At 37.8% G+C, this 15,668-nt stretch overlaps 1 protein-coding gene across 5 annotated transcripts in view; it reads left to right on the forward strand.

The window, feature by feature from the left end:
- Positions 1-15,668, forward strand: part of THSD7B (thrombospondin type 1 domain containing 7B) — a 1,494,436-nt gene that overhangs the window by 1,374,019 nt on the left and 104,749 nt on the right. The window lies entirely within an intron of this gene.

Genomic DNA, 15,668 nt, shown 5'->3' on the forward strand with positions numbered 1-15,668 from the left:
TAGTTCATCACATATTTATTCCTGAATAACCAATCCTTTATCTTATTGATTAGTGTATTTCACTTTTATTTAACTTTATACCAAAAAAGGCACTCATTTGAAGACTTCCCCCAAAACATGTTCATAAAATTTCAATATAAAAAACTAAAATATTAGAAGTTTAATATAGATTATAACATAGAGAATATGTTCCAGAATGGACTGAGATGTAAAGAAAGGGTAAGCAAATATAACTTTTCAGGCACTAAGATCTGGTCACAACTCCTCAGCTCTACCATAGTAGTACAAAAGCAGCCATAGACAAGACACATATGAATAAGCATAGCTGTGACTCAGTAAAATTTAAAGAAATAGGCGGGGGTGCCTGGGTGGCTCAGTCAGTTAAGTATCAGACTTGGGCTCAGGTCATGATCTCACTGTTCGCCACATTGGGCTCTCTGCTGTCAGCTTGGAGTCTGCTTCGGATCCTCTGTGCCCCTCTCTGTCTCTCTGCCCCTTCCCCCACATGTGCGCACTCTCAAAAGTAAGCACAAAAAAATATTGTAAAAAAAATAACACAAGAATTAGGCAATGTCAGTGAAAGTAGTAGAGAAAAGATCTCCAAAAATCCTCTTCTGCATAAAAGCAACAAGAACACTGGCAAAAGTTGTCCAAATAACATTTCTCAGGACTCTGTCCATTAATCAAAAGCTGCAGCAATCTGGGAAGCATTTATTCAAGAAAAGTTGGTGAATCTCAGAACAGAAATCTTATTACATTTTAACTTGTCTTATGTCCATGCTCACAACACCAGCTCCATAATGTCCTTGAAAGAAACTGCCCACAATCGTGGTGTAATAATAATAATAAATATCCTGGTAGCTACTGAGAGGGCTGAGCAAGGTTGGAGCTCCTTCAAAGTTCTGTTCTTAAAGAATTGTCATTATTTAACTTTCTGGTGGCTCCCTGGAAGTGCCCACTCATAAGGCTTTTTTTATTTCACCTGACTCAACTGACCCAGTGTGAAGAAGCTTGGGGACATTACTCCAAAATAATCAGAAGTAATTGTTTAACTTGCAGCTACCTGAGACAGTAGCTAACCATTGGGGCAAGCAACAGAATAACAAAAAGCCTAAAAGGAAAAGCTAGGGAATAAAAAACATGTCCATAGGAGTTTTGAAAAACTCTGACATATTGCTGGGAGTTAAAACACCTTGGACACGCAGATAACTATGGAAAGCCATAACAGGACTCTCTCACCTGGAGCTAACCATGAGGCTCTGTGCAAGCAGAAAAATGAACACAAAGAGCTGTAAATTGCTTGACGGAACAGTTAAAAGTGTGCCCCAACACACAGGCCCTCAGCGAAGACTGGAGACATTTTGGTCCTAGGGATTAAAGGGAATCTTTGTCAGATCATTACACAAAGACATCATTAGGCATAACAAACTCAGACTTCACAGAATTAGTTTAAAAAAGTCAATAAACAGGGGTGCCTGGGTGGCTCAGTTGATTAAGCATCTGACTCTTGATTTTGGCTCAGGTCTTGATTTCAATGTTCATGGGATCAAGCCCCGCATTGGGTTCTGTGCTGACAGCACAGAGCCTGCTTGGGATTCTCTCTACTTCTCTGTACCTCCTTGACTAGCGCTCTCTCTCTTTCTCCCTCTTCCCCCGCCCCAATATTTTTTAAAAAGTCAAAAACAACAACAAAAAATAGCAACAATAGCAAATACTAGAGAGAGGGAAGAAGTTGGTCTCCAGAGTTGCCACATTATATTAAGTTTGTCAACAACAATAACAAAAAAAGAACTATGTGAAAAAGTAAAAAGAAAGCATCGTCCATAGACAGAAAAATTAATTAAAAATGGACAAAAGCCCAAAATATAAGGGCTAAACTATTACCCTCTTAAAAGAAAACATCAGTGTAAATCTTTGTGACCTGGGATTAGACCATGAATATCTGAAGCTCAAGCTAAAACAGGGAAGAAGTGGTAAACTGGATTTCATCAAAAGTAAAAGCTTTTTGTAATTCAAGGTACAACATCACAAAAAGTTCAAAGACAGTCCACAAAATGAGAGAAAATATTTGCAAATCATCTATCTGATGAGAATCTAGTATCCAGGAAATATAAGGAAATCTAACAACTCAGCAATAAGAAGACAACCTAATTAATCAGTGGGAAAAGGTCTTGAGTACACATTTTTCCAAATAAGGTATACAAATGTCCAATAAACACATGAAAAGATGTGCAGATGCTAAACATCATTAGTCATTAGGGGAACACAAATCAAAACCACAATGTGGTATCACTTCACAGCTATTAAGATATCTATAATCAAAATCAAAAAGATAGTAATTATTGAACGTAGAGTAATCATAACCCTTGTACATTCCTGATGGAAATGTAAAATGTTGCACTTTGGAAAACTCTTTGGTAGTTAAAAGGTAAATGTAAACAGTTTCCACATGACCCAGCAATTCCATTTACCCCTAGGTATACAGCCAAGAGAATTGAAAACGTAAATCCATGTAAAACCTTGTATACCAATGTTCATAGCATGATTATTCATAACCAAAAGATGAAAACAACCCAAATGTCCCTCAGCTATCCAAACCTGGATAAACAGACCTGGTTTATCCATACAGTTGAATGTTACTCAGGCATAAATAATAAGTATTTATTCATGTTACAACATGGATGAACTTCAAAAATATTATGCTAAGTTCAAGTAACCAGACACAAAAGGCTACATGCTGTATGTATATGAAGTGGCCAAAATAGGCAAAAAAAAAAAAAAAAAAAAAAAAAGAGGCAAAAAGTAGATTGGGCTTTGGTTGTTGTTTGTCAGGGGCAGGGGGTAGGAGAAAATGGGTAGTGACTAATGGGTATAAAGGTATCTTTTCAGGATGATGAAGATACTATGAAATTAGAAGTAATGATGATTTCACAACTTTACAAATACATTTAAAAAAACTGAATTATACACTTTAAAATAGTGAATATTGGAGTGCCTGCGTGGCTCATCTGGTTGAGCATATGACTTTGGCTGAGGTCATGATCTCACCATTTGTGAGTCCAAGCCCCACCTCAGGCTCTCTTCTATTAGCCCAGCTCCTGCTTCAGATCCTCTGTCCCCCTCTCTTTGCCCCTCTTCCACTTGGGTTCTCTCTCTTACTCTCTCTCTCTCTCTCTCTCTCTCTCTCTGTCTCTCCCCCCCCAAAATAAATATTTTATATTTTTTAAGTTTTTATTTATTTTTGAGACAGAGACAGAGCATGAGCAGGGGAGGGGCAGAGAGAGAGGGAGACACAGAATCCGAAGCAGGCTCCAGGCTCTGAGCTGTCAGCACAGAGCCCAATGCGGGGCTCGAACTCATGGACTGTGAGATCATGATCTGAGCCAAAGTTGGACGCTCAACCAACTGAGCCACCCAGGCACCCCCCAAAATAAATATTTTAAAATTAAATAAAGGAGCAACCTACATATTTTATGATATGTAGGTTATATCTCATTTTTTAAAAACAGTGGCAGGCCATTTTTGGCCGCAGGCCCATAGTTTACCAACATGCAAAAGAAAAGGATTTGCGTTATCTTTATTTATCTAATGTTTAAGAAGATTCTGGGTCTTATGTAGTAGAGCATCAGTAGTATCCAATGAATTCATGTGTGAGTGAATGAGTAAGTATAAGAAATCTAGCTTCAACTGTTAAAAGATCTATAACTCCTGTTATCTACAAACACATATCTTTAATGAAGAATAATTCTTATTATATTCATTCTATTTTCATGTTATTCCTCATCAATGCTTTATACTCTACTTTGTAAGTGATCACTAAACTGTTAGTAGTTTTTCATTAAGTCTTGCAACATGGGGCACTTTATATGTCTCAGCTATAAAAAGACTTTACCTTTTTAGGAGGAATCATTTCATGCTCAATAGAAAATGTCAAAAACTGATGTGACTATGGAATTGTAAATACTCCTTGTATCTTTATCAGAAATAATAGTGCTTTTTTTGGAATGACTGAAGTTGTTTTGCTGGCTTAGCTGTCACTGTACATCTCTTTTTCTCAGCAATGTGTTAGGTGCTGTGGAGGATGAGGAAGCATAAATCTTCAAGGCATTTGTCTCTTTAATTCTGTCATCTCTCCCAGGTTTTGAGCTTGTAATGTTGGAAACTATTCAAAAGTTTATTAGGTTAATGTACGTGGAAATGCAGGTGTGTTTTCAATGAAGTGATGTAGTTGAAATAGATGATCGTATAGATTACTTCCAGCTTCAAAGTTCTTTAGTCCGTGTTTCAGTGCTAATCTTACTCTAAACAGGTATTACTTACTAAAGCGAACTCTCTCAAACTTTCTAAAGCTCATATACCATTATTGTTCTTTTGAAAGTAAATATTAAAGTCAGCAGATGAGAAAAGCTAGACCCCGAGAGGCCTTTAAGTGAGCTACCAGGAAATCAATGCCAGAAGCTGATACAAAACCCCTTTGTTACAGCTTCCTTCTTGGCTCACTAGACCACAGATAATTTTTCATGCAGTATAAAGGATCATTTCATGACTGAAATGAAACCACCCCAGAAGAGGACCCCATTATTAACTTAATAGGTTCCCACCAAAGAATCCAATAATGGAGAACTGGAATCCACTACAAGTAAAGTAGCTGATGCTGCCCATCCCCTGAATTGCTCTACACTTGACATTTAATGAGTTCAGAGAAGTGTGATTCCTGGTAAGGAAGAATATTTTAACAAGACCCCACTCCACAAGTGAGATGTCAGCTCAGATCTAGAACTATAGGTCCCATACTTCCTACAGCTTAAGTAGGAAGCTTAAGTTCAATATGAATTTATTATGAGTCTATAAAGAGCCTGCACATGTCAGATGCTATGTGCAACGTAAGAGATGTGTAAGGTATCACCTCCATCATCTGAGAGATCCAGTGGTCACAATGAACCTGGTTCCCTCATGCCATCAGGCTCTGCTTTTAGCCAAGAATGGTGAAAACTGACCACCTTGAGTATTACTTGTATGTTTCTTAATTCAAGGCATCCATAATTGGGATAGGCAAATGTGGTAGTACTGTCTAATTACTAGCATCTATATTTAGAGATCAGAAATTAGAGAATTTTAAAATCCTACAAACCTAAAACATATTAGACTCTGAATTTATTTGTAGATCTACTACCAAATCATGGGACCAGAGTACAATTATAAGCAATTAGATTTGAGTTATTAATGCATAATATTAAAATTCTTGTAAAAGTAATTATAAAGAGAGCAAAACTTTTAGCTTCAGGTGATGCCAACATCATCGTTTGGTCTAGGTGTATGCTTTTCAGGAAGCACGCCCAGGGAAATATTTCTGCACTCATTCATTCATATTGATGCCAGTATACATCTATTAAGCACACAGTATAAACTAGGGACACACAATAGCTTTATGCCCTATTTATTTATTTTGGTGGGGTGGGGAGGGTTGTTTGCACAAAATAGGATTTCTGGAATTCTTAGTACAGACCCCAGAAAGGCTGTTGTTAGACACACACACACACACACACACACACACACACACACGTATTTATGTTTCAACTGTTTGTCCAGGTCAAATTTGTAGAGACATGCCCACGTTATGTAAATGGGTTAACTGATCTTTCTATAACACATTTTAAGACCTTCATTTTCAGGTTTTTCAAATAACTTTGTGTTCTGCAAGTACCCAGGAATAAGTTAGTTATTTGTGTTGTATATAGTAATATGCTTGTTAGACGTGATTTCTATCTCCCAATCAGCTGTCTTTCTTTTGGTCAAAATAAGGTTTACTAAAACAGGGGCTAGGTACAAGTTTGCCTTAAAATGCCATTTTCCTGCAGAAACATCTTGTTTTTATTTTGTGAAGAACCAGAAAGGTCGGCCTTAGTCTTGTCCCTTCCTCACTGACTCCGAGGAAGAATGTTTGCAACATGATATTCTTTATTCCATAAAGTAGCAGCTTCCAATTAGTCCCTAATAAGAGTCTCCAACTGATGAAACTAGGGTGGAAATCAGAGGCAAGATCCCAATTTATCACAATGTAAGTGAATGGCAGGGATTCCATTAACCAATCAATCTTGCTCTCTTTTCCACAAAGGTCAGGCTGTGCTGTCCTGGGTTATAAAACATCATGTGTGGCTCTATGTTTCACTTAACTTTGTCCCAGATACATCAGGTTTGTTATGGGAGGGCTCACATGAAGAGTTCATATTTTAAAAAGCTGTTTTATGCTGTGACTGGCCTTGTTTCATAGCAGAGAAAACTGTTAGAGCACAATGCAGTCTGAGAACTGCTGCTTTATATGTTTATGTACAGAAAGATCACTCTGTGTCTATAACACATAACATTTTTGTGCAAAGGTCTCTTTAGAGATATTTTGTAATTATTATCTTTGGCTCCAACCTATAAGGAATTAATAATTGTGTCTGATTTTTGTTGAATGAAAAGATACTGTGATCCTCTCCTCTCCTCCTGTCTGTTATAACAGGATCATTTAGAAATTAGCCAAATTAGGAATGGATTTTGTAGTTGGCAATTCTTACGTTGTTCCTTCTTTTTAAATTCGTTCTACTAAACGGAAAAAAATGGCCATTTTTTTAAGTTTTTATTTAAATTTTTGATGGCTCCTTTTTTTCTTTGACTTCCTGATTAACTTTGAAATAGTGCTATATGAGAACTCTGATACATTTCAGAGCAGGAAAGGTTTATTTGTGGTAATGATGAAAAGGCGATAGCCTGGTGGGTTTAGAGCTCTCCTTGCCTGTGAAACACCAATTATGAGGCTTTCCTTTTGGTCATGAAGCCGGAAGCCAGTTTCATGCTAGCCTACTGTGAGTATTGGTAAGTTGTGAGCAAACCTTGCAAAGACCACATTGCTTTTCAGGTCATACACGGCTTCAGATTTATCCCACATAAGCCAACTTAAGATGAAATAAGATGGTAAATATGTCATGAAAAGTTTTCTTGGCAAATACCCAAGAGTTTCTGCTGCTCTGCTCATTAGCAATACTCCCTGGAATTTAGGGCTCTTGGGAAGCTGATGCCTTGTCTTTTTCTTCACGGTTCTGTTGGTGAAAAAGAGGAAGTTTTCTTTTATCTGTCCTTAGGTTCTAGAATACACTAATCTTAAATGATTTCAAAAAGTAGCACTGATGTTTGAGTTGTCTCTTTCATTTTCAGTTCCAAATCCTGGTGTCTCTTCTACCACATTGAGTTGGAAGCTTTGTGGAGATAGCAGTTAAGAGGATCATTATTCCCAAACTGTAGCCTCCTACTGGGACTGCTGCCATTTCCGCCTTGCTCAGAGCTCTCCTGTACTCTTTCATCTCTCTCCTGTTTGAGATGACTTACGTTCCCCAAACTTTATTTGGAATCTATCTCTTCATATAAATCTCAGAAATTTTAGTGACTCCCCTTATCTACAAATAAAATTCTATCTCATCACATTTTCCCATTTACTTACCTCAGCTAGCTTCAATCTCCAGGCTTTGTCTCATATGTACTGGGGCCCTTGTGTACTGTTTATGAGAATTATATTTAGACTTTGGTTCATTTGCTTGACTGGCAAACCTCTCATCCAGAGAAGTTCCTATTAGATTATCCTAACTAGGGCTATTCTTCTTTATGCATTTGTATTTGAGAGTCTAGCCACACAAACACAGGATTTCTCTGCCTAAGGGGTGTGCAACTTAGATTACACTGCTTCTCTATATAATTACATTTTTTATCATCCAAATTATATTGATTTCCTGGGCATGTTTTCATAGGCTTCTTGTATTTATTGAGTGAAGAAACAGTTGCATGTATTCCAGAGTATAGGGATAGCATGATGTTCTCAACTACTGAGAATAAGTGGGAACTATATTAGACTCTGTCCCAGCAAAGGCCATTAAGGAAAGTAAAGGCTTTGGCCAAAACTTTTACTTGTGTTTGACACTTAGAGAATGAGTTGCAAGCCTCAGGACAAACCCTTCTCCTCCGTTTTTTGATGAACCCAAAACAGTACCATATACCTTTCACATAGAGATACCCTTAGGACATGTGTTTCGAAGAACTGAGATCTGTTCATCTCTCTTTATGCCTCTAACTTGCAAAACTTATGTTACCCGCCAGAAGGCAAGGGTTTCCATTTCAGACTCTTCTATTAAAACAGAGAAAGAAAGCTGTCTTTTCTCTCCTGATTTCTTGTGGTCATATTCTGTGACCCAGGTAAGTGATAACTTACTCACTCACTTTCTCTGTCTTTCCATTCATCCATCTATCCATCTATTTATCTAATATTTGCACCAGACTCCTGGACGGTATCTCATATACAGTAAGGGCAGAAGTGTTCTTTTCTGTAGTCAGGTTTCCATGGTGCAATCAAACTCCCTTTAAAACACAAACCTCTTGCAAAAATTTTGTTATAAATTTTTATTGTATAAGAATACTTAACATAGGCCCATCCTCTTAATACATTTTTAAGTATGTAATACGGTATTTGTAATCCATAACCACAGTGTTGTAGGCTGGTCTCTAGAATTCATCTTGCATAATTTAAATTTTATACCTATTGAATAACATCTCCCCATTTCTCTCGCCCCAGCCTCTGACAACCACCATTCTATTCTTTGCTTCAATGAGTTTGACTATTTGAGATACCTCATATAAGTGGACTCATGTAATATTTGTCCTTCTGTAATTGGCTTATTTCACATAATGTTCTCAAGGTTCATTCATAACCTCATTTCTGAAGAGCTATTGGTTCAACTCTTCCAGAGTTTTCTGGAAGTATCAGTGATAATTGGGATGGGGTTGTTTTTGTTTTGTTTTGTTACTTCAGCTTGACTGGTAACTGCAATCTGTTCTATGAAAATCCAATGGGCCACCATGACAGTAGACTCTGGCATGCTATGAGCAGTCTACAAAATATCATCTGATTTTTTGTCATAACACAGCTTGGCAGTGGGTGGCATCTCTCAGGGTATTGTGAAAGTCACTCTAACCCTGGATTGAGTTTCCCTCTTTTATTCTATTTTTTATGATTGTTTACATAGTGGTAAAGTACAGAGTGTGGGCCTTATAGTTCAACTTGCCCCAAGTTGTCTATGTCAATATGTTGCCTCAGTTCTGTAACACATATCAGGCACAGAGAGAATCTGGTCAGTGCTCACGCGCGCACGTGTGTGTGTGTGTGTGTGTGTGTGTGTCTGTGTGTGTGTTAGTGCTTTACTATAGAATATCATACACTTTATAGGATTTGCACAGTAATCATTTTTTTATTGTCTATTACCATGCAGTTTACTTTAAGACCATGGTTTACTTTCATAGTCACTTAAATGACACACAGTAAGAAATGAGAATCTGCTATCAGGAAAATATAGTATTAAGGAAGAAAAAAAAGCTAAGGCATTGCTACTTATTTGCCATTATAAATAATCTAAACTACATTAGCACAGATAACTGAGCTTTAATCACGGCCATTTACATGAGGGCCTGGTGGCTTCCCAGTATTAAATACCCTCTGTAAAGTTCAGTTTGTGTGTGACACCCTTGAAAGAGGCGGAAATATGGAGAAGGGGAAGAAGTATATGCATGGCTTGGGGCCCTACTTAGTCTCCATACCCATCCCTACCTCCACCCCCACTTTGGGGAGGAAAAGAGGACCATGTGGATGACAAAGCTGGTTAAGCTGTGCGTGGATATTCATCTTGATTCTGATGGCATTATGCTTAAGAGATCATCAGTGGTATTCAGACTGGAGGTAATGGGTTAAGTGCTAATAGAACATCAGAAAAGGAAAAGGAAAAAAAAATCTGAGGTTTAGAACTTCTCAGTAAAAAATATTCTTCAATATTCACTTTAGAAAAAGGCTATTCTGTACAACATACCTTGTCTCAAAATAGAAATAGTAATGTGATTTCAAGGCATAGCCTCATTGTTAGTCCATTTCTTCTCTTCGTTGTATGTAAAGACAGTAGTTCCCAGAGCTTTTGATATAAGGATCTTTCACTTTTAGCCAACCTGGATTGAGAAACTTTCTAATGAGGAACTTCAAATTCAGTGGTACTTTCAAGTTAAATTAAAACTTCATTAATCACAGCATTGCCTACATTCCATTGAGGAGCGGTGATAACAGTATGTCTGAGATTATATTATTCATTGAGACTATAGACAAGGTTTGGTATGGGAATGCACTTATGGGCATGCTCGGTACAATGCTACAGTTCTCAGGGTCTGCACATCCAGCTCGGAAAGCGCTGTTTTTAGGAGATGAGGAATGTAGCCACCACTTTTACTGTTCTAATCAAATACCCATTGGATTTAAAGTTCAACAGTTTGTCTACAAATTTTGCAGATAAAACTCAGTCAGCATTATTAGGTTTGTGTTTAGATTTTCCAGTGTGAAAACTGAAAAGAAAACATATAATGCATATTTAAAACCAATGGTGAATCTCACAAACCAGGCATGGGGATAAGCTCAGGGCATTCTCAGGAAATCTTTTCAAACGCTGTGTAGCTGAAGAAGCTAGTGTGGGAAAATGTCCTGGAAGAGGAAAACAGCCAAGGTCTCATACTTGAACATCAAGGCTGGAACTGACAGTTGCCCACTTCACAAGTATGGATCGCTGTACTACGGATTTCCAGAAAAACCTGACTCCAAATGCTGCCCTCTTGAGCAACACATTGGACAAGTGATGAACGTAATGGTTTTCCCAGACACCAATTTAAAAGCATTTGTGGATTTTTTAAATCCCCCATTCACATCGAGAATTGCAACCACGTAAAAGACATAGGCCCTGCTCTTGCTTTAAACATGGAAGTTGGTTTTCAGAGATACTTTTTGGTTTTTCGAAATTATAAAAAGAGACCCCATACATGAAGCCTTGAAATGACTTGCTTGTGCAGTATTTTTTTATATGAAGTAATAGCCATAATCTGCTATATAGATATCTTTGTAATTCTGTTCTTGGTTTTCCCTTCTTAGGATTTATAAATATTAGCATTATCTTCCTCATTGGAAAGATATCCTCAGAGCATGGTGATGTGCCCGAAACAAGTTAAACAGGCAAAACCCAGCACTTTTTTTTCGCATCACCAATCTCAGCTTGAGCACCAGCCTAGTCATTCATCAGCCATAAATGGCTCAGAATCTTCAAATTTTATTTATTTTTACATGGAAATAGGGATTCTACTAATGTGTAACTTAAATGATCATGATGTTTGAGACCTGAGACATAAAATGTCGTATAGAAGCTATAAAGTTATATGCAACCTTAGGTGGTGTCATTGATAACCTGGGGCCAGTGATGTTGTAAAACATGTGGGTGCAGTTGCATTAGGACTGAACTTGAGCACTGCATGTATTACATTATGCACAGACAGGTATAAATTTATGATTAACAAAAATGGAAGCAAAAGTTTATTTACATAAATGTGATATTTTTCAGTCATTCAGATATTCCTAATGGAGGAGTACCTAATTTAGTTGCAGACCGAAGAAGAAAAGGGGCAGATTTTGGTTAAGCTGAGGGAGGCTGTAGCATGGAGGACCCTTCTGAAGGGAAACAGTGGAAACTGGAGGCTGAAAGAGAGGAAACCGGCAAGTAGAGAAGGGCTGGGGAGAAGTTCTTTGAATTAAGAGATGAGGGTCTTAGCCCTGAAGGAAATTTGTACATCTTATGTTAAAAGCTCACAACATTTGAGGCAGAAGGGAACCCATAGTGCTTTATTGATCTCACCACTCCGAGAAGACCACTTCCTCTCACACTCCAGTGGTACAGACCTGGCTCTGATTTGCAGGAATTTCTGCTCCTAGATGGGGTTTTGAACCGATGTCAAGTTCTACTGATTAATTTCAGTCCCCAGCATGGAAGTCTACAGCCTGAAGACTTTTACCCGGGCATTGACTGGCAGCTTCCCTGGAGCAAAGGGTTATTACCACAGAAAATTGGAAGTCATAAATTTTCCTTTCTTTGTTTTTGTTTTGATTGTGGTTATTGTTTGTTTGCTTTATTTGAGTCCTTAAGCCCTAGGACTCTGATAATTAATAATGACATCTGCTGAGCACCACTGAGTCCTTGCTTCCAAGTGTAGGCCAGGGAAGTCCGTTTATAGTTGGAGACTGGTATCACAAAATAGTACTTAGTTAAACTGATCAGTTACAATCAGTGGAGACATATTTAATAAATATTAAAAGACCGACTCAATGAATAAGTTTATGATATGACTCCAGAACTAGCAAAATTATAAAAACACAATTCCCCATTGAAGAAGTAATAAATAAGACTCATTACTAGGAGAATCAAATGTTGCTTCTCAGAGGATTTAGATTTTTCAGTGGCATTTTTAGCATCTATAGCCCTATTAAACCCTATTATTTTCTTCCTAATTTGTGCCATTTAGGAATGATTTTCATTTAACTTTCCCATGGCTCATTTCTCTCCTTCAGAACATTTCCATATGATTCCCTGATAAAGTCCATGCTTTAACACATTTCCATTATGAAACTGTAATAAGCACCAACTAAACAGCAATATGAAATGGCCAGAACATAAAGGACTGACAGGAGAAGAAATTGGCCAGCTGGGTAGTTAATTTTTATTGTTGAATGCCTACTGCACTTTTTGCCGCTTCTGGTTGTTTTAATCCTCTCAATAAGATTCCTTGCCTGATGGACAAGGACTGTAAGGAGACAATTCTCACAATTCTTTTTTTTTTTTTTATGTTTATTTTACTATTTTTGAGGTGGGGAGGGGAGAGCGTGTGTGAGTGCATGAGCAGGGGAGGGGCAGAGAGCGAGAGGGAGACACAGAATCTGAAACAGACCCCAGGCTCTGAGCTGTCAGTACAGAGCCTGATGTGGGGCTTGAACTTGGGAATGGCGAGATCATGACCTGAGCCAAAGTCAGACACTTAACCAACTGAGCCACCCAGGCACCACTATTCTCACAATTCTTAAGGGACATAGTTTTTCCCCATAACAAAATCATCAAGCGGTACCTTTTAATGACACAGTGATTGTTCTTCACGCCAGCCCATAATGGAAAGGAGAGGTTTTTATTTTTGTTCCTCCTTATTGTCCTTTGGGCTTTGCAAAATACCCCTTATCATGTTCTGTTTAGTGGGACTGTGTTCTCTGGAGAATTACATGAGGGCCAATTAGCAACTGGGCTCCCTTAAAAAATTAGTTTCAATTCAACAATTACTTGTTGAACACCACTCTCTTCTCCATGTCTTGTGAAATACAGGCATATGGAAACTTAGTTCCTGACTGCCTAAAACTCAAAAATTTCTTTAAGTAGCCACCTAAACAAATGCTGATTATCCAGGTTTGACTTTGGTTAGGACCAGAAGCGTCAGGTATGAAAAGTACAAATTGTGTTTCTCTGAGCTTATTCTCTCCATATTATTTGAAGTAAAAAGTAGACTTATTATATAAAGTAAAAAGTACACATTAAGACCAAGGTGAGAAAACGAGTTAAAGTGGTGTGAGAAATAGGAAACATTTAGAGAAAGAGTCAGATGATGACTTTATTGAATGTGCCCGTTCCCCCAGCAACACACAATGAGGTTCTAACCTCCAGCATTGTCCCGGCTCTGTACATGTGCATCCTGACGTTATAATCTGGCTACAGGTCTACTGAAAACTGAGACAGCCAGTGAGTACCAAAGATATGCCAACTAGGGGTCATGGGAAAAGCCTTGCAGAAGCGGTGGGGTTTACTTGGGCTTTGAAGGAAGGGTAGGGATTTATCAGCTAGAAGTAACAGTATGAGCAATATTAAAATAGCATACACATCTGAGGGGGAAGAAAAACAAGTAAATCCACGTGACTGGAGAATCTTTTTTAAGAGTTGCTTTTTTATATACCACTAGCCAAGAGGATGGATCAACATCTTCCTACCTAAATATGCTCCATATCTTCCAACAGCTTTTCATTGAGGTTGGTTACTCTGCTACAGGTGTAGATTGCAGAGCATAAAGAGTAAAAACAGTAAACCAATATATGACCAGACATTAAAATGTGTATATCAGAGGAATATGCAACTAAACAGGTTTTCTTTCTCCCCCCGCCCCCATCTGTCTTTGGGGTTTCCATAGGAGGGAAGGTAGTCTAAGCTCTGCCTAGTACTGATAGCTTTAGAAATATAGGCCCCTCTCAACATATTCCATCCATTTGCTTTCACATTCATACATGAGGTATGGGAAAACACTTTTTTAATTAATATTTTCATCTACCCCATTTGTACCAAGTTGGTTTGGCAGGCTTTCATGCATTTCATATGAAAGCCAAAGAGCTTTACTTAAATGGTCTGGTACCTATTGAAAAGTTTATAGAACAAGCCCATAAATTCCGTGCAATCTTTATTTCTTGGTATAGTTGAGTTGACTAAACCCTCAGCTGTCATCAGCTCACTTTCCAGGTGTCTGCTCGGTTGGGTTCCTGTCTTTTCATTTTTGTCTATTTTTCTCTTACATCTACCATGCTAGAAGTTTTTCAGGCAGACTTTTCTCCCTTACAAGTTATTACCTCCTTATTCTAATGTAGATTCTGCTTCCAAACCTTTCATTCCATTCTTGGCAGCCTTCGCAGCATGAAATGTGATTCTTTTATTACTTAATTCCTTACTTTCCTACACCCATTTTCACTTCTATTTCCCCATCTCCTTTCATTTTGCCCTCACATATTTTTCACTTTGTGGTTTTCCTTTTCCTTGTGTGCTCTAGGTGAGAGAGCCAAATAGAACCCCACGGTTAAAAATAGTTTCTGACATTATTTGTGATTCCTAAGATGTAGTCTCACAAATAACCTTTTCTCATTTGATTTCCATCTAACATGCTGACGGTGCTCCAATCTTGTTTTCTGATTATCCCATTACACAGTGCTTTCCCTCACATTTAGTGGAAACTTGCAAGTAACAGTTCTGTTTGGATAGCATTGCCTAGTCATCATTTATGATTTTGTGGAATTAGAAAGGCAGTGGGAGAAAAGAACTCAGGCCTAAATTTTTATTTAAAAGGAAAAGCATTAATTAAGTATTTTGGTAATAGGTTGAATCACTCTTCATCAGCGTGCTATATTAGAGCCCTCTCTGTGATCTAGAGTAACCTATCACGCAATGAAACATTTTCTTACCAAGGGAGAGTGCTGTGCTCTATATTGACTAATGCATTTTAAATTCAGTCTTAAATAGGCAAACTCAATTGACTACCCATTGGGATACAATTGTAGGGGGAAAAAATCATCACAAACAAATGCATAGGAAGTAACCTAAGAATTCATTTACTGTAATCATTGTTTTTACCATAAAAGTGTAAATATTCACAGTCAGTAATCAATCATGCACAACCTTTAATAGTCTAGCAGCGTTTGTCTTGTGTGTGTGTGTGTGTGTGTGTGTGTGTCTGTGTATGTGTGTGTGTCTGAGTGTTATAGCTATGCTCTGAAAACATCCTACAAATAGATGAATTCATATGAAGCCACAATACCCAGGAGGCTAAATGATTGCCTGTTAGCATTGATCATTTGGGGGCATAAAAAGAAATTTCCGGTGCAAATAACACCACTTTTCTTATGCATTCTAAGGACCTCTTATATTCAAGAGTAAATTTTCCTTACGTATATTTGTTTCAATTGACATCTTAAAGTACATCTGAGAATACAATAC

The sequence above is a fragment of the Puma concolor genome, chromosome C1 (assembly GCF_028749965.1).
Source record: "Puma concolor isolate L17-30 chromosome C1, mPumCon1.1.hap2, whole genome shotgun sequence".
Lineage (NCBI taxonomy): Eukaryota > Metazoa > Chordata > Mammalia > Carnivora > Felidae > Puma > Puma concolor.